Source organism: Triticum dicoccoides, chromosome 5A (assembly GCF_002162155.2).
Source record: "Triticum dicoccoides isolate Atlit2015 ecotype Zavitan chromosome 5A, WEW_v2.0, whole genome shotgun sequence".
Classification (NCBI taxonomy): Eukaryota; Viridiplantae; Streptophyta; class Magnoliopsida; order Poales; family Poaceae; genus Triticum; species Triticum dicoccoides.
In genome coordinates, this window is record NC_041388.1 from 21,414,397 (window position 1) to 21,421,742 (window position 7,346).

Sequence of the window (7,346 nt, forward strand, 5' to 3'; positions counted from 1 at the left end):
AGGCAAGCCGGGGCGGCGGCCCCGGGCATGGTGGCGGCGCCGCTCTCTCCTCTCCTCCCTCCCTGTGGGTCGTGAGGGGCGGTGCTGGGCCAGCCGCCGCGGATCTGACACCAGGAGGCTGGATCTGTCGGTGGGGCTGCCCAGGCGTGTGGCTCCGGCGGCTGCACGTCCGGCTGGTTAAGCTGCGGTGGTGGCGGCGTGTTGCAGCTTCTGGATGGCGGCGCGGCGGCGCCGCGTAGGTGGTTATGCTGCGGCGGTCGTGGGGAGCGTCCGAGGCGCGAATCCGGGCGAGGCTGCCCGGATCTGGTGCGTGGTGGTCAGCCTCGAGTTCGGCGGGCTGCGGGCGGCGCTGCGGCGCGTTGGCTACGACAGCGAGGAGGGAGGATGGTGGCGCGGTGGCGCCACTCTTGGTGGTGGGTGCGGGGCTTCCATGACGGCGCGTGGTGCCGTGGTGGTTTTGCTTGCCGTGTAAGAGGTGGTTGGCGGTGGTGATCGGTGTAGAGTGCTCGGGCGCCGGCGGTGGTGATTGGCTGTGGTGAACATGGGTTTGGTGAGCTCCGGGTGAAAGCCTAGCTAGACCTCGGTCGATGCCGGCGTCGACGATGTCCTAGGATGTCGTTCCCTTGTTGGAGGCGGCGTCGTGGAGCCCCTTCACCTCCCTCGTCATCTCAGCCACGGGCTCTTCGGGTGAAAACCCAAACTACGGCCTTGGCCGAAGTGGGCGTCGGCGGCGTTCCTCGTCGCTTCCCTCTTGGGGGCGACGCCTTTGGAGGTCCGGTCCTTCATCTGATGGCGGTGGCTCTGTGGCTTTGCAACTTCGTCGTCGGCTAGGCGTGTGTGCGGCCTCGGGGCCGGCGTGGAAGTCGGAGCGGCGGCTTCGGGTATCTCCTTCGTGCGGTGGTTGGCTTTGGTCGCGAGGGCGACATGGTCATCGACTAGGTGGGTTTGCGGCCTCGGGGCCGGAGTGGATGTCGGTGCAGCGGCGCCGGAGATCTCGTGTGCGTTGGGTGTTGGCTTTGGCCTCTAGGGCGGTGGAGCCATCGACTAGGCTGGTGCGTGGCCTCGGGGCCGGTGTGGATGTCGGAGCGGTGGCTCCGGAGCCCAGTGTTCTGTTGTAGGGTGTCGTCTCTGATCACTTGGGTGACAGTGTCGTTGACTCGAGTGGTGCGTAGCCTCGGGGCTGGCGTGTGCGTGTATCGCAAATGTATCGGTTTTCGGCCAGTTTTCCTTATAAACTGGTCAATTCTCTTCTTCTTAATGAAAAGGCAGAGCTCCTGCCGGTTGCTCGAAAAAAAATAATAATTCAGTATCATAAATGCTAGTACTTTTTTCTATAAAGTTGGTCAAAGTTTTAAATCTTTGACCTAAGACAAAAGCTAGAAGTACACTTATTCGCAGACGGAGGGAGTATGTGCCACCCATAACTTGAACAGTGGTAGAGGAACCAACACCTTTAGGGCAGTAAAAGTATACATCCATAAGAAAACGCATAAACATTAAGTGAACTAATTATCATTGATACAAATTAAAAACTTATTACCAGTTCGGCGAGGTAAAACCCCTTTGAGAGACCTAAATGATTGAAAACGATATATCATCTACCCCCCTTCACAAAATTGAACACGGACAGGAGCAGGCATACCAATATTGTTACTCTCTCGGTTTGACATTGCATGTTCATTGCTTGAAGTCAAAGGTGGTGGTCACATTCACTAGTAGAAAAAGGGTCAAACGTGAAGCACATTAGTGCCGGTTTGAATTTGAGCCGGCACTAATGTGTGCATTAGTGCCGGTTCCAACGGCTAGCCGGCCGCTCTCATTAGTACCGGTTCGTGGCGAACCTTTAGCACCGGTTCGTGCCACGAACCGGTACTAAAGTGAGTGGTGGCAGGATGTTGTCAGTCCGGGGCCCCTCCAGCACCTTTAGTACCGGGTCGTATCACGAACCGGTACTAAAGGTCGTCCTACATAGACCCTTCGTCCACCCGAGCTTGCTCTGTTCTTCCCCTTTCCCCTCTCCTCTCTGTTCTTTTCCCTCTTCCTCTCAAGCTCATCACACATTTTGCCCAAAATTTGTCAAGATTTGAAGGTCCCCATCCATTAATCAAATGATCACAAAGGTTAGCAACTTTGTCCTTTCATCTCTCATTGCTAGATTAGCTCGTGCAATGCTTTATATAGTGATTGATTTTTGAGTTTAGTAATTTGGGAGGAATTATATATATGTGCTAGTATTGGATTTATATGCAATTTGAGGTCAAAAATAACACTTAGTTTGCATATGTAGGTGTGGTTTACTTAGTACCTTCTAAATCTTCGTCGTAACCACCATCGATCACTCGCAACGTCCCGTCGCCGGCACCACCTTGTGGTGAGCCTCTTGTTCATGAAGTTTTATATAAAAAATTGATGTTTGTGTGATTTGGATATATAGTTACTCGTATAATTATCTTACCCATACGTTGTTTGTTATACATAGTGCCATGGTTTTGATATCCGTCCCCGTCGGCCCTCGTCCGGGTTATGATTCGGATGTGGTATATTCTCTTTTAAAACTATTCATTGCATTTCGTGTTTATGACAAATTATGCCCATCAAGTTGACATAGATATTTGTATGTAGGAGGTAGTTGAACCAGAAATTCCAACCGACCCTATTGTCGAGAGGTTAAATTTAGTTGAAAGAGAAAAGGAGGATTTGAAGGAAAAATTGAAAAGAATTGAGGGGGAGAAGATGGAATTGGAGTTGCATGTTGCCGATGTCATCGATGATCACAAGATTAAGATGGAGAAAATGCGCTTGAAGATTAGAAAGATTAGAAAATATGCCATTCATAGTGATGCTTGATATCATTATGTTGTTGAATCAATTGTTACCTTAGTTGCGATCTTGATCGCATTTGTTGTTGCATTTAAATTCTTTAGCTAGAGAGTTATTTGTTTGTTGCATTTAAGTGTTGTATGATCTTTATGTATGAACTTTATGTATTGTATTAATTTGGTGTTTTCGGTGCTGTGTATTGAAGATGAGCCGGCAATGGATGTACGATCACCGATGCTGTCCCGAGTTCATTAATGGCGTGGATACTTTTCTGCTTGCGGCTGAGGCAAACAAGCGGGCGGATGGTTTTATGCCTTGTCCATGTGCTGGCTGTAAGAATGGTCACAATTACTCTACGTCAAGAACCATTCACGTCAATAGCGGGATTTTTGCTCGACCAGGTCATAAATCCGAAGGGAGAATACTATTACCCGCTACCGCCCCCATCGAACATGTCATGAACCACTTCCAATTGTCATCGTGCTCCGAAGGCACCAATTAGGCTAATGCCACTGGCTCTGAAGGCAACATGCATATGTAAGAGAAATTGTATATAGCTATACATGTGTGTATGTGTAAATTAATATGGTGGTTTGTGAGACATTGATGATATATATATATGATTGGTTCTACTAGAAATTCTATTTATATATATATACATACATACATATATATATATATATATATATATATATATATATATATATATATGCATAACGTGTACAATGTGTAGTACCGTAAAATACCAGCAAACGAAAAAGAATTAAAATGGAAAACACAAAATTAAATGAAAAAGAAATCATAAAACCAAAAATCCCCCAAACATTTTAGTACCGGTTGGTGTTACCAACCGGTACTAAAGGGCTCCCGGCCCCCGGAGCTGGCTCGTGCCACGTGGTTGCCGTTTAGCACCGGTTCGTGCTGAACCGGTACTAAGGGGGGGGGGCTTTAGTGCCGAAATGTTAGTGCCGGTTCCGAAACCGGTACTAAAGGGCCTTACGAACCGGTGCTATTGCCCTGTTCTGCACTAGTGTATTGTCACTGCAGATGGTAGGGCGCTGAAGGATGAGGGAAATGCAAGTGAAGAAGGGTGTCATCAGAACGTGGAGGGTCGTCGCCGGCTAGTTGAGAAGGTGCCGCTTGTGTAGGGCAGGCCGTCGCCATGGGCGGAGGAGGGCATCAGCTGGTTGGGATGACACCACTCATGTAGGGAAGGTCGTCGGCATGGGTGGGGAAGAGCACCACATGGGCAGGTGGAGGAAGGTGACATCGCCATGGACGAGGATGAGAAGAGGATTTTTCGGCCGTGGGAACATGACTTTTGTTCCAACCATAAATGAAAACCATGTTATTTGGGGATGGCAGTTAGGAGCAATTTCAAGATATCGAAGCTAGCAAAGTTGGGCCATTGGATGGGGTACGAGATAGGCGGTGCAGAAGACGTCTAAGCGAAAGAAAAATATCAGATTACAAATTTAATTCATTCTCTATTGTAGAATGCCTCTGTAGGGGTTAAAATCAATGATATAAACAATGAGTATCTTGTAGCCTCAAGAGGGGCCAGGTAGGGAGATCTTGTTTCCCGTCTTCTCTTTAATATGCTAGCTAATGTGTTTTCTAGAATGCTCATTAGATTTTCTCACCACCAGTGGTGGAGTTTCTTAGGGGTCAACCTAGGCCATCGGGTCGACACGTTCTACTAGGATCCACTACCAACATCTACTTGGGTCGTGTCCATGTGTACTTGAATCTATAAGGTCGCACTCTTAAAGGAATGGAGCCTAATTCGAATCTCTACCAAGATCCAAATTAGATTGGGTTTATAGCTTTAATGAACCTCTAGTGTAGAACCCCGTCAGAGAGTTTTATATAAAGGAGAGTGACTCACGCGGCATATAGGGTTTTTACTTTTGCCACACCCAACCGTTGTTGCTATTCCCTACGCCCTGAGGTTGCCCGTTTGGATCTAGCAATCCGGTGAGTGAAGCTACTGCCGCACATGTGGATTCCTTGGAGGAGTTGCACGTGCGATGCTCATACAAACCATTCGAGGGAACCATGACGAGGCAATGATGCGCATCACCAAATCTCCTTCCGGTATCGTGACTACATGACTAGTGGTACAATCTGGTCTCGTGTTCTATCCCTGGTAGTATGATCTTGGTTGCCCGCTAGATGTTTTTAATTTGCGATAGCGTAGCGTGTCGTGTGCCCCAACAGGACTCCTTTCAAATGGGAATATAAGTCGGCACGGGTTTGGTTTTTGATCATCATCCACAATAAGCTATAGTAACATGGTTTTATCATCATCCACAGTAAGCTATAGTAACATGTAAAACCGTCTTTACATTAGTGACCATACATTAGCATTTTATTTTATCATTTTTGAGAAAGGGAATGAAACTCTCTGGCATTTGCACCTTAAATTTCCATATGTGCATACTCCCTCCGGATGGGAATATAAGTCTGGCACGGGAATTTAAGTCATTGGAAACATGTCATAAAAATATATATTTAGAAACTTCATTGTAATTTTAAGAATATTTTGTATGTCATACACCACAATTTTTGTTATTAAAACCGAAGACCTATGCTGACTTATATTCCCATCCGTAGGGAGTACTACGTATTTCTACGTTCCCTTTATATTTATTAATTTCACATTAAAAACATATATATGTCTTAAAAATATGACACTCGTATAAATTTCCAGAGTGCACGTGTGGTTGCTAGTGTATAAAATTTTCAGTGCTGTAACGTTGAGGCCTCTGTATTTGTTACTGGAATGTAGTAATTATATGAGCTGATACTGAAAGTTAACAGTCAACCGCACCAGTGGTCTAGTGGTAGAATAGTACCCTGCCACGGTACAGACCCGGGTTCGATTCCCGGCTGGTGCACGTTTTAATATTTTTTTCCGCCTTCTGCTTTAAGCTGCGTTTTATATCTAGCTAACATCCAATTGCTATGTCACAGCATTGGTTCGTTACGACTGATGTTATATTTGATCCTTGATGCTGATCTGATCACAACTGGTCGTTCTTCTCCGTCCTCGTAATGGACCTTTTGGATTTTTTAGTTCAAACCGATCTTCTATGTCATGTTGAAGAAAGCAAACTTCAGAATTAGGTACAAAATTGAAGAACATAGCACTTCGTTCTTGGCGATCGATTCCTTCACCAGAACGCGATTGAAGAACAGAGCAGGCCCTTCTCCAGCCATCCACTCCTTCACAAGAAGGCGCTCGCCCGCCTACGCCTCTACTCGGACCAGGCCGCCGCACTGCCGGCGCGCGCGTCCCTTGCTGCCGATGGGATCTCCCGCGCCGACCCAGCCAACTGCACGCCAATCTTCGAGGCGTCGGCGAAGTGACAGCGCAGGGGCCTCCATCCCCGTCTCCGTTGATCACGTCCTTCACGCTAACGCGCGACCGGATCGAGGAGATCAAGGCCACGGCCACGGTGCACGGCGCACTATACTTATCGGCGTTCGTGGCGGCGGCGGCCGAGCTCCTGGAGCGTTGAGCAGGCGGGGGAGGCATAGGGCGATGGGCGGTTGGTCGATGTCGAAGTCACCGCGGAGGTCGGGCCTGGGGTTGGAGAGCACGTAGGAATAGGGATAGGATGGGTCGTGAGGCGCTGATTGGGGGGCTTTTCGTTCACAGGCAGAGTTTTCGTCCGCTGATTTGAATTGCTAAACGCACTTCTCGTGAGGGATATTGTTATCTCGACGGTTAGATCTAACTGTGTGAGTCTGATTGGATGGTTCTAATTGCTTCGGGTTGTTGTGTGTACATTAGACGGGGACGCATAGGGATGAATATGTTTGCTTATTTAATAATAGTAGTAAAGATGATTAATGTTGGACGGACTAGCTAACATATATAGTATTTTTTTTTGCGGGGAACATATATAGTAATTAAAGGGGAAGAATATGAGATCGCCAGAAAAGAAGCATCACGTATTTTGCAAAGAAGGAATCCGTGGAAGAATACTATCTACAAAATGATATTTTAGATTTTCACCCCATATCGAAAGCATGGGAATTATCTCGCGTTCTTAGATAGTTAGATTTGTCACGCCTGAAACAAGATATTTATGCATCCACCTAAACTAAGGCGTGGTACTACCATGTGAATTTTGGGAAAACATCATAGTGACCAACTTAACATGCAGCTATATCTCAAGCTACACTATGTCGATAGAAACAAATAGAAACGCCTCAATGTATATGCACGCAAAATGATCAGGTACAGTCATACAGGCATGTGAAGAGCTTCATTAGCAAGAGATCCTGGAGAAATTTTACTGTCAATCTACATATTCAATCTTCACACACAAAAATTTAGGAGTGGCATTTTTTTAGAGAAGGAGGATCACCCCAGCCTCTGCATCTGAGTGATGCATGCAGCCATATTATTATTCACAAAATACCTTATAAAAAATACAACAGTAAGTCTGAAGCCATCGTCCAGACGACAACTATCGCTACTCCTATCCAGCTGATAAAAGGATGCTGATAGTCCG

At 46.9% G+C, this 7,346-nt stretch overlaps 1 non-coding gene across 1 annotated transcript; it reads left to right on the forward strand.

Moving 5' to 3' along the window:
- The first annotated feature begins 5,649 nt into the window (after positions 1 to 5,649).
- Positions 5,650 to 5,720, forward strand: TRNAG-GCC. The gene has a single exon. It is a non-coding gene; the product is annotated as a tRNA-Gly (tRNA).
- The last annotated feature ends 1,626 nt before the right edge of the window (positions 5,721 to 7,346 follow it).